Source organism: Helianthus annuus, chromosome 17 (assembly GCF_002127325.2).
Source record: "Helianthus annuus cultivar XRQ/B chromosome 17, HanXRQr2.0-SUNRISE, whole genome shotgun sequence".
Taxonomy (NCBI): domain Eukaryota; kingdom Viridiplantae; phylum Streptophyta; class Magnoliopsida; order Asterales; family Asteraceae; genus Helianthus; species Helianthus annuus.
This window is the reverse complement of record NC_035449.2, coordinates 134395021-134413507: the sequence shown is the minus strand read 5'-3', so window position 1 is coordinate 134413507 and position 18487 is coordinate 134395021.

Genomic DNA, 18487 nt, shown 5'->3' with positions numbered 1-18487 from the left:
CCTCTTGATTGGAGGATAGTGTTCCACCATTCTAGGGCTGAGTTCTTAAACAGATTAGAAGCAAACATTATCTTATCTTCTTCAACACACTTGCTTATTTTTAGTACAGCCTCAGTCTTTTCTATCCAGCGTAGAGCTGCAATGGGTCCTTCATTGCCCGAGTATTCTATTGGTTTGCAAGACCAGAATTCTTTATAAGAACAACCATATGGCATGGTTCTTCTTCTTTTGGGAATGGGCGCTTGAAGTACGGGTCCATTGTTCACGCTGTGTTCAGGTTCAGTAGGTCGCTTACTGCTATGCGTACTTTTATTTTCAGCTTCTTTAACAGTTTGGATAATAAATGGCATTGCATCTATGATTCCTTATGCCACTATGTGTTGGATGGCACTATTATCCACTTGGTTTCCATTGTTATTGTTGTTTGGATTCTCGTTGTTCAGATTATCATTATTCGAGTGGTTGTCGTTCTGAATATTATCATTCTGGTTTTCTTGATTCACTTCGTTGTCCATCTGAATTTTAATCATTTATCACGTATTAATATCACAATAATATTTGAATATAGCCAATCACATGACACGCACTTTGGTCAAAAACGTCGAGCATTGCGACTTTTACTCTATTCATATACTATGCGTTTATTACACACCAGTACTGAAATTAAAATTACAATACCAACTGAAATTTAAAAACTACACTATTAGTAATAGGCATCCGTAGTTTTTTTTTTCTAACACATACACACATATATTATTATATTATTATTATTTCTACTGTTTCCACCATCGATTCAAGGATATGGATTTATCCAAAAATCCATATTGCATTCATCGTATTTCCATACGAGACGCTCTCCCACCTGTCTCATTCGTTCACTACTTTCCAAAATTTCCTCACCGAATGTCCTAAGTTCTTGTATGTTTTCTACATTCATTGGGGGTGCAGGTTCGAGGACTAGGTTCGGAATCTGTGGTGCGGGTTCCTAGTATGGGGGTAGAGGGGCCTGGTATAGGTAAGGATTCTCTAAAATATCCCTAATGTATGCATCATTATTGAAATAGGGATCTAGAGGATCTAACCCTGGGTAAGCTCCTAGATTAGACATTGGCAAATCTTCGTGTATCGGGTAGCGTTGCACATAATCCCTAATGTCATCCCACCATGGGTCATAATTTGGGTCTAGGGGATTTGGTGTTGGCACCCTAGGTATTTCCTCCGGGTTAAAATCATGCATTTCTATTTGGTTTTCAGGGTTTTCTATCTCCATCGGTTGGTCAGGAATTGGTGGTTATGGTTTGGGTTCTAACAGTTGTTCCAGGTTAGGGTCAGCTGCACTGGTTGCTAAGATATGAAAATTAGCTAGGCTTCTATTAAGTATATCTTGAGCATGAGCATCGGTTTCTCTTTTGGTTGCGGCTAACACTCGCTAATCCTGTAACTTTTTCATACGCTTTCTGCGCTCGTGTGCTCCCCTACTGAACCATCCCCTCTTTTTCTGAGGAAATGGCTCTTCAGATTGAGCCTTAAACACGAATATTCCTTCTTCCGTATCAGCGGAGTACCCTGAGAGGGCAGGCTGAGAAGAGGCACCTTCGCTTCTAGAACCAGACAATTGACGGTACGCGTCAGATGGTCCTTGGTCGCTCATACTGTAAACTAACAAATAGTCAGATAACACATAACAAGAATATAAAATTATGCACGTATTTCCGTAATTGATTTCCTAACACTTTGAATTTTGATGTCAACAGAACTCTTCTGTGGCTGAATCAGTGGCATAGCTCTGATACCACCTTCTGTCACAGCCCTTGATCCCAAATCCCCGGGAGCGGGCGGTCGTGAGCCAATTTCGGTGGTATCACGTTATTGTCTAATTTGGCAGTGGAAATTACATCAGGACCGTAGCTAGGAAATATTTTATCAGAGTGAAGTACCACATTTTCATAACATTAAACACATGGGTGAAACCCAAGTTTTCAGTACACATATCTTCATAGGGATACACCCTATTTTATTTAAGAAAAACATCTATTTCTTTTTAGGTAACTTTATTGCCACTTTTCCAAGCCTTCGGTGCTGTCTAGCTGGCTTCTATTTAGCTTTCACATTTTGTTACCTGAAACGCGTTTTAAAAACATTTTGTCAGTGGAAAATACTGGTGAGTGAATCCCAGTTTAATCAAGTTTAAATAAAAAGTCACACTGTACAGTATTGAGGGCGCATCCACAATTACATTTGTTTCCAAGTTATATCAATTACAACCACATGGTAATGTCGTTCCGACTTATGGTCATGTTACTCCTTTACCAGATGGTAACAAATTTTGTATACAAAACCCCAAATTTACCGACTGTAATTGTATTCTTACAAATACTCAATAACTGCTATTTGCATGGAAAGATATTTAAAGTTTTGTAAAAACAATTCACAAAATAGGTTTATAAAAAAAGGATTACTCACATTGCTGTTTTAGGTTTTTCAGTAAGGATTTCCTGGGAATAATATATAAATTACACAAATGCACGTGTGTTAGTATAATAACCCATTTTAACATTAGTAATACCCTCCCCGAGACGGCATTCCAACGACTACGTTGGGCAGAACCACGACAGCCGTTACGGAACCCTAGATCAATCGGGCAGAGTATCTAATACGTCTCCAGGGGTTATGATACTTACATCGTAGCAGAACCTCGCTATTTAGGGGGGGTATAATACCCGCGTATTATCTCTACTATTCAGAAATTTGAGATTTGAGAACGATTGTGAGCGAATTCGACTGAGATCCGATGCGTTCTATTTATAGTTGCTGAACCTGGGTCTCTCACGGCCCGCGTAACATAAGCCGAGGGCTTACGCGGCCCGCGTCAAAGCTAGTCAACGGACTAGCTTGTCCGGGTCATCAGGTAGGCCCGCCACGATGAGGACAGATGTCGGCCCGGGGTGTTGTCGTGTTCTTGGTCTCACGCGGCCCGCATAAGTGTAAGATAAGGCTTACGCGGCCTGCCTAAACTTAAGAAATCAACGAAATCAGGTTCTAACCCTTATACCGCCCGTGTTAGGATTGAGGTGGGTTCTACGCGGCCCGCCTCAGCTTAATTAAACTTGTTTTTAATTTATTTTTAATGCTATATTGTATTTCGGGCTCGGTTTTCACATACGGGGTGTATTTAAAGACATATTGAGACATTTTAAAATATAATAGGGTGTCAGAAATATTCAAGAGTGTCGGTTTACGTTGGGGTTGTTATAAAACTCACTATAAATAGCCAAGAGTTTGGCCATTTTCACTTGTTCATTTCGTTTTTTCTTTCTCCCGTCTCCTTGGAGCTTGTTTCCAATCATTTGGAAGCCTCCGACTGAGCTCTTATAGTGTTCTTCAACACAAGTAAGTGCTCTCTCCTAGTCTCTTTCATTTATTTTGGAATTTTGAGCCAAAATTCAAACAGTTTGACTTTATGTTTGACTTTCAGTTCTAACCATTTCTTGTCAAGTCAATGTTCAATTGAACTTTGCAACTTGATCGTAATCACGAAGGTATTAGTCCCTTGCGATTACAGCTTCTGCTTACCACGTTTAGTAGGCAAAGTGACGAGTCAAAGTTTTATGAATTAAAAGTCAAAAATTGCCAAAAGTGCATTTTATGACGAAATTGTTATTGGGTTTTAAAACTTAAAGTTTTGATAGCAAATCAGTTTTATGTGTGCTCAAGTAGTCGGGACAGAAGTTGAATGTCACACCCCAACCGATGGCGGAATCATCGGGGCGCGGCATTAAGCGAATCAGATTGTTCAAGAGAATCCATAACAACTATTCAGTGACAATATTTAACAAGTTTATTATCCCATACTAATAAACAAATATTTCAACAAACAGTCATAACGGATAACAAGTCTCTCAAACAAATCAAAATCCGATAACTTAGATTTAATTAGGTGGGTTTCTAGCATTCCTATCCTGTTTGCAACAAACAATCCATCAACCTGTCACATACGTTAAAATATAGTCAATACAATAATGTAAAGATGAGTACACAAGTTTGCATAAATATAGTATAAAAACGTTTACGCATAGCCAGCATGTAACACGTAATAGGCGAATCAAGTAACTATCAACAATGATACAAGCTAACCACATGACTGCGAGTAGAGTATGTGCGACACATGTTTACCAAAGCGAACAAGTGAAGTAAAGTATGTGATCCTTAACTACCCCTGAATAAACAGGTGCTGAGTCCAAACTATAGTACTACCGTTGCTAAGGGCGGTAGGGCAATTCATCGCTGTGTAACATAGCAACAATTATTCATCTAAACACGTATATCATGCGAGTGCGGTTAGCGTTTATAAAGCATTTAAGTGTTTTGTATTTGATAGAGAACGTATGTAACACCCAAAAGTGTGTTAAGCGTAAAAGGGTTCAAGTATACTCACAGTGGGTGTCTAGTAAGTAAACACGATCTGAAATGGATTGAAGGGAGCGCTGGATCAGCCTGCGTACGGGAACAGAAGCGTAAGTCCTCCAAAGTGCTGAAACGGTCGAAATCGGAGTGTCGAGTGGGAAACAGAGGCTCCGTACGAAGCTAGTGCCTTCGTACGAAGGCGTACCTTCATGCGAAGGTGGGGTCTTCATACATGTGTAGCTTCCATTGTCCAAAATCGAGTGTTCTTCACGTCTTGCTTAGAGAAATCGAGTGTTCATCCCTCCAACCTTAAGCTACTGATTAAACTTAGAGCCGGAGAGGTCTTGGTTCAAGTCACGGGTGAGAATTGGGTTGTGTTGTGCGAAGTTAGTGCCTTTGTACGAAGGCAGTGCCTTCAAACGAAGCCATGAGTGCCTTCGTACTAAGGCAGTGCCTTCGTACGAAGCCGGGCTTCACACAGAACAGTCCAGCTCGCATTCGTGGTTGTTCTTGGCGTTTGGAGCTGTGTTTTCGTCTAAATCAGATGTATTTTCGAGTCCTTTTCATGACGGTTCGACACCACCTCGTCCCACTATCCAGTGAACGAAATATGTGTCGGTTTTAGTCTGTTTTTGTGTAAAAATCGAATTTTAAAGGGTTTTAAAGGGTTTTTATCAAGATCTAACACCTTGTGAGTGTGAAATCTGTAGATTTCTAACTTGGGAAGCCGAAACTAGGCCCAACACACTTGGTTAAGTGTAGATCCGTTTTAAAATGAGAAGATTTAATGAAAAAGATGAAGGTTTTCATGAAAAAGATGAAGTTTAGATGGAAAAGATGAAGATCTACATAAAAGATGTAAGTTTTTGTAAAAAGAAAGAAGTTTGGATGAAATCGGAGTGAATCTTGTGGAAAATCAAAGTGGAAATCGTTGTGTAACACGTAAAATCAGTAAATCTAACTTGAAAACAGTTGGACAGTAATTCGGCAGCGTTTTGGAGTGAATGGTAGCAAGTTAGAATGGATGAGGAGGGCTAGGTATTTATAGGAGAGGGCTGGAAGTCTGGTTCGAACCAGCTACCTTCGTACGAAGCTGTTGGCTTCGCATGAAAGGTGTTGTTTTGTATAATTAACTCTCGTTTCGCGTGTAGGGTGCTCGTTTGGTGCGCTTTGTTGTGTTAGTTGGTATGAGTACCTTAAGTATTTTAACGAGATATTAAGTGTCGTGTTGCGTGTCGTTTTAGCGAGTGAAATCGAGTTGTGCGAGTAAGCGTTTGAGCGTTTTAAGCAAATGCGTTGATAATCACATAACATACTTAACAAGTAAACACACAAATAACACAAATAATATAAATAAATCCGCGTTTCGAGTTTGCGTTGAGTCTGCGTTGCGATAAGCATTCAAGTAATAAGTGTTTAACTGTGATAACTGCAATAAATAAGTGATATAATGTGTTTGAAATATAGATAAACCCATTAGCATTAATCGAATCTCAAAGAACAAGCGTTTACGAGTAAAATAACGGTAACAAAAGAACAATCGCAAGTTCGGGTTGTTACAGTCTCCCCTACTTTAGGGAATTTCATCCCGAAATTAAGTAGTAGACGTAACAAAGAGTTGCGGATATTTGGCTTTCATATAACTTTCGAGTTCCCAAGTGAATTCGGCGCCGCGTTTGCCTTCACATCTAACCTTGACTATGGGAATGCGAGAGCGTCGAAGTTTCTTGGTTTCTCGATCCATGATCTCTACTGGCTTTTCCACAAAGTGAAGAGTCTCTTTTATTTGCAAATCTTCAAGAGGTACATGGAGATTTTCTTCAGCTAAACACTTCTTGAGGTTTGAGACGTGGAAAGTCAAGTGTACGTTGCTGAGTTCAACTGGTAATTCGAGTCGGTAGGCCACCTTGCCAATTCTTTCCTAAATCATAAATGGGCCCACGTAATGTGACACCTCGGATCTTTCCGGATAACCTTTCGATGTAACAAACGTGTACGTAATCGACTAACAGTAAAAATATATGAAAAACTATTTGTTATTATGTGTTATGTGCCGATTTACTTATGTGTACGTATATATATATATAAGTGTTATATATATGTGAACCAAACCCGAGACCCGACTCGAGACCACGGTCTCGAGTGAACAGTGAAGCACTTGGGCCGGTTAAGGCCTTGTAACCGAGAAACCCAACCCGGAAACCCCCTAGCCCAACTCGGTGCACTATATAAACCCAACCCCACCTCCCTTAATCATTTTACACACTCTCTTCTCACACTCTCCTCTCATCTTCTTCACTAAACCCTAAAACCCTAAATTTCTAGCAACCAAAATCATCTCCCCATTCCTTCATATCTCTCGGATCAAGTGAGCTATCAACAAGGAAGATCGGACAAACCAAGAGACCACCCGAACACCCCTTTTCTCTCAACCCCGAGTAACCGGTTAGTGTTTTTATGTTCATGGTTATTGATGATTGCTATGGTTTTATGCTTGTTGATGTGATTAGAGGTTTTAGTATGAATATTAGGCTTGTATGTTCATAATTATGCTAAGGAAGGTGATGTTTTGTTGATCATAGTTTTGGGTTATCCAATATATGTTAAGGGGTTGGTTAGAATTGCATGTTCTTAGGATTTGATTGTTAACAAGTATGATTTCTATGTTAGGATAGGTGTTATAATCCTTGTCAAGAAATGATACACGGTTTTATAAGCTTCCTGTTTGGATTCGGGTTTATTTATAGTTCATGATTTCTTGATTAAAGGTTTGGAGTTTTATTGAATGAATGAAGAACAGTTTGAATGTGTATAATAGTTTGAAAATGCTGATTTTGATCCAAATTGGTGCACAAATCGACCAACAAACATGTTTTAGTGGAAATAGTACAACATTTACATAGAAATGCAATTTCATTGGATAGTACAAGTCTGCAGGTTCTAGAAGGGATTGCCATGCACGTTATCACGGTTGCGAGTCGCAACCTTTGGTTGCTACTCGAAACCACGCATAACCAGTCGAAACCTCCCAGTTGCGAGTCGCAATCAGCCCGCATCAAACCTGGTTGCGAGTCGCAACCACACCTGCTAAGTCGCAATCTCCAGTTACGAGTCGTAACCAAAGCGTGACGGACCGAGACCGCAGTTGCGAGTCGCAACCTCGGTTGCGAGTCGCAACCACCTTAGTTTCGACTGGGCCGTTTTATGTTATTGGGCCTTGACTGTTTGTCTTGTTGTTTTGGGCTTCGACTGTTGGGCCTCCTGTTGACTGGATTTCATGTATACATGTTACTGTTTGTATTGCTGCCTGTTAACTGCTTGTATACGTGTATGCTAAACGTGTTTACTTGTACCCGACTTGACCCATACTTGGTAACCATGCTAGGACGTGGTGACCAACATACTTAACCAAGTAACGTATCATTCCGAGCAACCCAAGGTGAGTTCACAACTTAAAAGCATGCGTCCCGGTGGTTTGGGACACGAGACTAAAACAACCCTATCCCCTTGTAAAGGGGATACCGTCTACACTCCTTCCCTAGTTATTGGGAAACAACTTACTTTATCTTCCCTTGTATTGGGAAACCTTTTTAGTTAATTACTGTTTATACGGATTGCAACTAACGGCACTAAACGCAACTCTATCACTCAAGTCCCTACTACATAATACCGATTAGTCGCCGGTGCCAGGCGAACGGGTTATTAGTTGATAGCGCTATTTAGGTCTTACCAGCCTCACACCGTGCCATGGTATGGGATCGGTCGTGAACTAATGTACTCAGGCATCCGTCAATGATGATAGAACATTGACATCGGGGCATCCTGCGGAAACGCATTCGGTTACCTAGTGTTCGGTATTGGAAAAACAGTTTAGTCGCTAACTTTTGGGGTAGCTCCCCGTGGCATGTATAAACGGATAAATTAACTGGTGAAACAAGTTTTTGGTAATTAAAACTGGACAACTAGTGAACTCACTCAGCATTATTGTTGACCCTTTACTGCATGCTTTGCAGGTGGCCAGTGACTGGAGCAGCTACTTGGGATGTGTAGTGGTCGTCTGCCCGTGTGTTGGGCATTTATTACGCTTACCTTATGAACACTGTTAAAAACTATCTAATTATGCTTCCGCTACTTGTTACTGTTTTAAACTTGAAATCTTAAACTCTGAACTTGACATTTGCTAATCTTATGGTTTGTAAGTATTACTTTAATATTAACCAATGCTTAGTATAATTGGTGGCTGGATCCTGGTCAGTCACGCCCTCGAAGCGGGTGTTATCCGCAGGTGGATTTTGGGGGTGTGACAGATTGGTATCAGAGCCATTGGTTATAGTGAACTTGGTTTTAAAAAGGGGAAAATCTTTTTGAGAAAAACCAGACTATAACCCGTGACTCGCGACGACACTACACTCCAAGTGCAAGGCTCAACACTTTCGACCTCATAGCTCAGACCAGTGTTTACTTATTTGCTTACCTTATGTTTCCTGATATGCTATACATACTAGTGTGCCTAATTAGATAGATACACCTCTCTCTTCTATCTCATTCTCGCTACATTACGACATCACACTCATACTGTGTTTTCTGTGAAATTATCGTTTTGATAACCTCTGTTTGGCACTCGAGTTTGGGGAACCATTTGACACGAGTTAGGAGGAACTGAGATGAGCATGCAAATCACAATATTATTGTGGGTGCACACATAATAATGAAGTGGGGTGCATGCGAGTCCCAGTGAGGCTTAACAAGTGAAAAAGGGGTTCCGTTTCGTTATTTGTACGATGAGAGACACAACAGTCCATAGGAGTCGTAGCAATGATTGTCTCCTACTCGAACACGATCTTTTCACTTCTCACTGCACCCTTTCGAAGCTCGAGGCTATCGAGTATCACCTGAATACCCATATGCACGCCTAGCGAACTGTGTAGAACATTAGGTGCTTGTACGAACATCCTCGGGTTGGATGTTGAAACGACAATGATTGGTCCATATCCTTCTCACCTTTCTTCGTTTGCTGGAACTTAACATGTTGACGTCTTAAATCCCGAAGTGCGATCACTTCTGCAACACTATCTCAACATACCATGTATTACTCAGTCAACTTGCAAGAACGGTGGACAAGAGGGTAAACGTAGTACCTTACTGGCTTCAGCATTTGAACGACCCTAGTCACCGACAACGAACATCAGCGAATTGACTCCAATCAAATCCTTGACCCTAGTCAGCGGCTCATGGGAGCCAGCCCTTACGAATCAATCGGGACATAAGCGATGACAATTGATCATGGTGCGGAAATGCGTAACGGCCAGCTCAATAAGTACACCTTGGGACGAAACGACGCGGGGAACGGCTACTCGATATACTTACTTAAGAGAGGCCTGCTACGAAACACATAGAGAAGTTACCAGAACGAATCGACAGAGGGGAGCCACCCCTACATCATGGGATGTTAGAACGGGAAACAGCGTCATTCGCATCCCTTTTACTTGCTTATTTCTTTTCCCGCCTTAAGTAGTGGGACTTGTCCTCTCACCCGACTGCTCACTTGGATTCTTGAAACTTGCTAGTAAGTCTGCACCTTTCGAGTTCATGTTTACACGTCTCCAACACGTAAAACCTGGGTGGTGCGTGCTTCTCATTGTGGTGCCAGCAATCGCATTACCTCTCCATCGACCACGAAGTTATTTCCTCCTAATTCCTCGTTACATGGTTAATCCTTGCTCATATCTTAGCACGCCCCAAGACCCAGCAAGTTGATATCCTTCTTACGAACCGGTGTATTTGTAGACGTGGCTAGACAAGGATACGAGCCAGTCAACCCACCGACGAGTACGGTGACCTTGATGCTTACCTTATCCTTCATTTGCCATAACCATTATTCTTTGACGACTTTTCTAATCCTACGAATCCCTTCACTAGCTTCCGTACGAATCAATGTTTATTGCCTAAGACGGTATCCTCACTTCCATCGTTTCTTAATCACGGCATCCACGTTTCTTCATATGGAAACCTTGACCTGATTTCCCTCCAGATTTATGAATTCAGCAAGATAGACCGTTAGTCGACAAACCTCATAAACTCTGAAATATGGCAACATCTACCTCAATCATGCCTTTTCGAAGGTCTGTTTCCGCAGTCTCACATCAACCCCCCCCCCCCCCGACTATGCAAGCACTACTTCAGGCTCAATTGCATGACTTAGACTAATCCGCTCGAACTTGATTCCCTACCGATCTGAGAAATCATATCCTGCTAGACGTCTTTGTAGACGTTAAAACCTACAGACCCGCGTGATGGTCATTCCTCTCTAGCCGCTTCATATTGTGCTAATCACATCGACGTAACGCCCCATATCGGCAAGCGACATTCTCTAACTATATACAACTTGTATACGACCAGCTACCTCATTGACGTTAGATAAATCCCTATTGCCGATCCCAAAGCCTTCATGTTTTGTCTCAAGTTGAAAGCAGCAGTTATGACTACCCCTCTTGCATTATCTCCCTACTCGTGTTATTATTCCCAGATTCCATGATCCTTATCCTACTCTCCTCTGCACAAATCCTCGTTTGGACGAACTATTTCCCACGAATGTTACTCGTTGGAGAGACAAGCCAAGGATACCCCGGGGGTAACGGGTATCGCAAGCACTGTTCTTTGAACTCGATACGATCAACACCTAGTTACGACGCTCGAATTTATTCCATCCTACGATTGTTCCTTTCGGCGACGACTGAACCTATTCCGAAAACTAGTGGGAATCCGGATGACTCCTACGCTCTACCCTGGGATTCTACGACAAAAACCGTATGTGTTAAGTTTTCAACGCGCAACGTTTTAACGTCACAAAAGCCCGCTTTTCTCGACCATACGCGAAACCCCTCACGATTTTGACCCGAAAGGGTATCACCTAACATTAGGAAGGCGCACAATGATCCACAACTCCAGCAATTGAAAGATGTTCTATGAGGTGCTTCTATCTTACCTTATCCTATCCAAGGCATTGGTGAAATGTCTGCTTGTATCGTCGCGCAACCAAAGAAACCGATAATTTTTCGAACCTACAACCACCTACTTAATAGAAGTAGCTGTGGGGGCATGGAGTGCCAACTTCTCTCACTTTTGATTGAAACCTACGTTCTATATCCGATTCGTCTCAGACTGAATACAAAAACCTTTGGCTTACAGTTAGGCATGAGCACCGTGTATCGCCCACAAACTGATGGTCGGGCCGAACGCCCCGTCCAAACATTCAAAAGCATGTTGAGAACATGTGTATTGACCATGGATACGAGTGACACCTCCTTTATGTGGAAATCTCTTCCAACAACTGTTACGGCACTAGCATTCAGGCAAAACGATTTGAGGCATTGCACGGACGCAGATGCCGGTCACCCCTACGTTGGGCGGAAGCCGAATTACCGGCCCAGAGCTTGCACTTGACACAACGTGTAGGATTGTCCAGAATAGACAACGCATGGCGGCAGCTCTAGACCGTCAGAAAAGCTACGCGGATGAGCGTAGGAAACCTCTAGAACTTCGAGTCGGAGACTGAGTTCTACTTAAAGTTTCACCCTGGAAGGGTGTGGTACGTTTTGACGAGCAGGGCAAACTTAATCCGCGATATGTTGGACCGTTTGAAATTACCGAGAGGATCGGTAAGGTTGTGATAGACTAAAACCTGCCTGAAGAGCCGAGTGCGGTACACAACGTCTTTCACGTGTCTAATCTGAAGTAGTGTCTGTCAGATGAAACATTCGTTATTCTTTAGGAACTCGTGATCAGCAACAAACTACGCTGAAATCAGGGGTTCAAGAAATCGAAACCCTCGAGCGTAGTGTAACCAACAGACCGAGTTCGTTGGATCTCGTGCAGTAGCCTAGAGTGTACCTGGGGATGGGAAAACCAGCTGATGCGCATGTATCCCCAGTTGTTTACAAACATAACTTCCAGCACTGAAGCTACAACTGAATTTCGAGAAGAAATTTCAAGCCAACATGGGGATGATGTGACACCCCACGAAAACGTTTAATCACACTAGCTTGTCAGTGGCTGCACGCTAAATTTCGGGACGAAATTTCTTGAACTGGGGGATAATGTGACACTTCGGGTCTTCCTGTACATTACTTGGATGTTACAATTAAATTGAGAGATTCTATGCTATGTGAAATAAGTACGAACTCTGTAAATACTATGCTACGTAATGTGGTCTTATGTGCTATGTGACTTCCATGTTCGCTTAGTAGACTTTCGTGAAACTGCTTGTAAATTGCGTGTGGAAATGGAGTTTAGGTATTCGTATAGAGCGAATAGTATGGCTTTTGTTTAAATTTCAAGGACGAAATTCCTGTAACATGGGGAGAATGTGACAACCCGTACTCTCGTTGCGGTTTATTATTTTGCAATTAATAATATTAATTATACTAATATCCACAAATTACAAATATGATGTGACACCCCGTTGAAACGTTTTCACTTACACTAGCTTGACAGTGGCTGCCTTAACTTTCGGGACGAAAGTTCCTAAAACGTGGGGATAATGTGACACCTCGGATCTTTCCGGATAACCTTTCGATGTAACAAACGTGTACGTAATCGACTAACAGTAAAAATATATGAAAAACTATTTGTTATTATGTGTTATGTGCCGATTTACTTATGTGTACGTATATATATATATAAGTGTTATATATATGTGAACCAAACCCGAGACCCGACTCGAGACCACGGTCTCGAGTGAACAGTGAAGCACTTGGGCCGGTTAAGGCCTTGTAACCGAGAAACCCAACCCGGAAACCCCCTAGCCCAACTCGGTGCACTATATAAACCCAACCCCACCTCCCTTAATCATTTTACACACTCTCTTCTCACACTCTCCTCTCATCTTCTTCACTAAACCCTAAAACCCTAAATTTCTAGCAACCAAAATCATCTCCCCATTCCTTCATATCTCTCGGATCAAGTGAGCTATCAACAAGGAAGATCGGACAAACCAAGAGACCACCCGAACACCCCTTTTCTCTCAACCCCGAGTAACCGGTTAGTGTTTTTATGTTCATGGTTATTGATGATTGCTATGGTTTTATGCTTGTTGATGTGATTAGAGGTTTTAGTATGAATATTAGGCTTGTATGTTCATAATTATGCTAAGGAAGGTGATGTTTTGTTGATCATAGTTTTGGGTTATCCAATATATGTTAAGGGGTTGGTTAGAATTGCATGTTCTTAGGATTTGATTGTTAACAAGTATGATTTCTATGTTAGGATAGGTGTTATAATCCTTGTCAAGAAATGATACACGGTTTTATAAGCTTCCTGTTTGGATTCGGGTTTATTTATAGTTCATGATTTCTTGATTAAAGGTTTGGAGTTTTATTGAATGAATGAAGAACAGTTTGAATGTGTATAATAGTTTGAAAATGCTGATTTTGATCCAAATTGGTGCACAAATCGACCAACAAACATGTTTTAGTGGAAATAGTACAACATTTACATAGAAATGCAATTTCATTGGATAGTACAAGTCTGCAGGTTCTAGAAGGGATTGCCATGCACGTTATCACGGTTGCGAGTCGCAACCTTTGGTTGCTACTCGAAACCACGCATAACCAGTCGAAACCTCCCAGTTGCGAGTCGCAATCAGCCCGCATCAAACCTGGTTGCGAGTCGCAACCACACCTGCTAAGTCGCAATCTCCAGTTACGAGTCGTAACCAAAGCGTGACGGACCGAGACCGCAGTTGCGAGTCGCAACCTCGGTTGCGAGTCGCAACCACCTTAGTTTCGACTGGGCCGTTTTATGTTATTGGGCCTTGACTGTTTGTCTTGTTGTTTTGGGCTTCGACTGTTGGGCCTCCTGTTGACTGGATTTCATGTATACATGTTACTGTTTGTATTGCTGCCTGTTAACTGCTTGTATACGTGTATGCTAAACGTGTTTACTTGTACCCGACTTGACCCATACTTGGTAACCATGCTAGGACGTGGTGACCAACATACTTAACCAAGTAACGTATCATTCCGAGCAACCCAAGGTGAGTTCACAACTTAAAAGCATGCGTCCCGGTGGTTTGGGACACGAGACTAAAACAACCCTATCCCCTTGTAAAGGGGATACCGTCTACACTCCTTCCCTAGTTATTGGGAAACAACTTACTTTATCTTCCCTTGTATTGGGAAACCTTTTTAGTTAATTACTGTTTATACGGATTGCAACTAACGGCACTAAACGCAACTCTATCACTCAAGTCCCTACTACATAATACCGATTAGTCGCCGGTGCCAGGCGAACGGGTTATTAGTTGATAGCGCTATTTAGGTCTTACCAGCCTCACACCGTGCCATGGTATGGGATCGGTCGTGAACTAATGTACTCAGGCATCCGTCAATGATGATAGAACATTGACATCGGGGCATCCTGCGGAAACGCATTCGGTTACCTAGTGTTCGGTATTGGAAAAACAGTTTAGTCGCTAACTTTTGGGGTAGCTCCCCGTGGCATGTATAAACGGATAAATTAACTGGTGAAACAAGTTTTTGGTAATTAAAACTGGACAACTAGTGAACTCACTCAGCATTATTGTTGACCCTTTACTGCATGCTTTGCAGGTGGCCAGTGACTGGAGCAGCTACTTGGGATGTGTAGTGGTCGTCTGCCCGTGTGTTGGGCATTTATTACGCTTACCTTATGAACACTGTTAAAAACTATCTAATTATGCTTCCGCTACTTGTTACTGTTTTAAACTTGAAATCTTAAACTCTGAACTTGACATTTGCTAATCTTATGGTTTGTAAGTATTACTTTAATATTAACCAATGCTTAGTATAATTGGTGGCTGGATCCTGGTCAGTCACGCCCTCGAAGCGGGTGTTATCCGCAGGTGGATTTTGGGGGTGTGACACGTAACGTGGCGCTAGTTTCCCTTTCTTGCCGAATCGGATCACCCCTTTCCAAGGTGAAACCTTTAAGAGGACGTGATCTCCAACTTCGAACTCTAAGGGCTTGCGGCATTTATCAGCGTAGCTCTTTTGACAACTCCGAGCTTTCATGAGATTGTCTCCTAATTGGAGAATCTTTTCTGACGTTTCTTGTATTAACTCGGGACCGGTGATTTGTGTGTCTCCGATCTCGTGCCATACAATAGGCGATCGACATTTTCTACCATACAATGCCTCAAAGGGTGCCATTTGAATACTAGCATGATAACTGTTGTTGTACGAAAATTCTACTAAAGGTAAATGTGAATCCCAATTACCACCAAAATCTATAACGCACGAATGAAGCATGTCTTCGAGGGTGCGGATCGTGCGCTCAATCTGACCGTCGGTCTGGGGATGGAATGCGGTATAGATATTGAGAGTCATACCGAGAGCGGGTCGGAATGTCTCCCAGAGACGTGAGGTGAAACGACCATCATGGTCAAAGATGATGTCACGAGGCGTCCCGTGTCGACAAATGACTTCGTGGGTATAGATTCGTGCTAATCGTTCAACCTTAAAGTCTTCTCGTATCGGAATGAAATGAGCAGATTTCGTAAGATGATCAATGATAACCCAAATGCTATCGTGATCAGAGGGTGTGCGGGGGAGTTTTGTAATAAAATCCATGGTTATACTCTCCCATTTCCACACCGGGATTTCGAGTTGTTCGAGTAAACCAGAGGGTCGTTGATGTTTGGCCTTAACTTTCGAGCAAGTTAGGCATTTCGAAACATACAGAGCGATATCCTTTTTCATGCCCGGTCACCAATATCTAGAACGAAGGTCCTGGTACATCTTGTCGGCACCGGGGTGAATGGAGTATCGAGATTTGTAGGCTTTAGTCAGCAATTTCTCCCGGAGGTTATTGCGACTAGGAATCCAAATACGGTCGAGATAGTGATAAATACCGTTCGATTTAGTCACTAAGTGAGTTTCGGCACCACACTTCATTTCCTCTTTCAAGGTATTCTCAATGAAGCATGCGTGTTAGGCGTCGCAAATTAGGGTTCCGAGGTCATTCTGGGCTTGAACGTTACGAATACTATACACATAGCTTCGTCGACTGAGGGCATCGGCTACGATGTTTGCTGTGACACCTGTGTCACTTCAACCATCAAAAAAATACCAAGCCAATGAAATATTGTATTTCATACTTGGGATCTGTATAAATATGTGTATCTTTTGCACGTATCAATTCTTGTTCGATTTCGGGCTTTAAATCGCTTTCTGGAAGGTTATACGCGATCTGATGCGTAAATATAACCAGTTTAATGCAACAAACACTCCGGAACAGTGAAATAGGCTTAACATACCTTAAATAACCATTACATAACTTAGAAATAAGTTTTGGATGGTTTGGTATGCCGAAATCAAGTTTATTCGCTTACAGGGACTAAATTCGACAAACTGCGAAAGTATGTCAATTTGTACTGTAACAGACCTTCCGGAACTTGATCATAAGTTAAGTATGCCCTAAATATTCTTTACATAGCTTAGAAATAGGCTTTGAGGTGTTTGGTGCGCAAAAATAAACTTTATGCTCATTCAGGGACTAAAAGCGTCAAAAAGTGCATAAGTTTGCATTTCCGCGCATATTTTACGTTCTGAATACTTCCGGACTTCCAAAAATTTATGTAAGCATTAAAATATTTTATTTTAGTGTTCGGTATGATAAATTCCATTCGTCACTTAATTTGGATCGTTTTTGCGTTCATTACGACTCCCGTCGTAATTAAGCGAATAACGCAACCGTACGACCAAACGAACCAACATCCGTGATGTCTTTGAGCATATTTTAAGTTCCCTATACTTTAATATCATTTTAGAGCCTTGAAATGAGGTTAAAGGGGTTTAAAAGTGCCAAAAAAAATCAAGTTTTACAAGTGTAGGGACCATTTTTGAAATTTCTGGCAGATTCAATGAACCTAGTCCATTTTGAAGTGTTAATGGTTTTCACCCATGGTTTTGCAAAACCATGGGATGGTATTCAATGAACATAGTCCACATTATGGGCTCCCATGGTTTTTGAAAACCATGTGCCCACATGTAAGGTCTAGATCAAATCACGTTTTTCGACGAACGATCTTAACGGTTCAAGGAAATCTATAAATACCCCTCACCCATTTCATTCTTCCTCACAATTGAATCTGATTCTACACTCTCTAAGTGGAAGTATATGCTTCCTACCTGAGAGTGAATCGGGTTCGAATCTTGCGGGGACCTTCTGTAAGTATTCTTTCGCGTTTTTCATTCGTTTTAGCGTTAAAGTCAAACTGCGTTTGACTTTCTGCATTAACCAGTTTATGGTCAATGCGAAGTTCGTTTGAACTTCATAACGTGAGCATAATCACTATGGTTATAGTCCCTAGTAACTATACCTACTGATTACCACGTAATCTAGGCTCAGTGACGAGTCGTAGTTTCGGCCAAAATACGTTTTCTCGCGTATTTTGTAACCAAACTACTCTAGGGTATTAAAACCGTTTGTTTTAATACCAAACCTGTTTTCTAACTTTACTAAACATGTTCTAGCATGTTTAGCTCGTCGCTTTTAGATTTGTGCTTGTTTAGGGTCGTAAAGGTAAGCGATCTAATCAATCGCTTATGCTTACGAACCCGACCCATTGGTCGATCTTTAGGATCCGACCAAACACATTAGGTGACCATAGTTGTATAGGGAATAACCTTCCGAGGTTATACCTTATGGTCACGACGTTTAGTTAGTTATATGATAGGTAGTTTATATGCCTTAGGTAAATTACCAAAATGCCCTTTTTACGCATAAATTCATTTTAAGTCTATGTAACGAAATTTTTGACATCTAAACTGATTTAACAACAATATTAAACATGTTAAGACATATCTTGCTTCTCATAGGACTAGGTAGGCATTCCAAACGCGTTTTACGCAAACGATGCGTTAAAGTGGCGTAAGGTACCTAAACGGGTCGTAATGGGTCAAAAGCACTTAGGATAGGTTTCGTTTTAGTACGTAGGCTTTGTTAAACCATATTACATAAGTTCCCATACTTATTTGGTTTACGAACCCTTGTACTACCCGATCCTCCGATAGGTCCATTTATTAATGTAGATACCTATATAGGT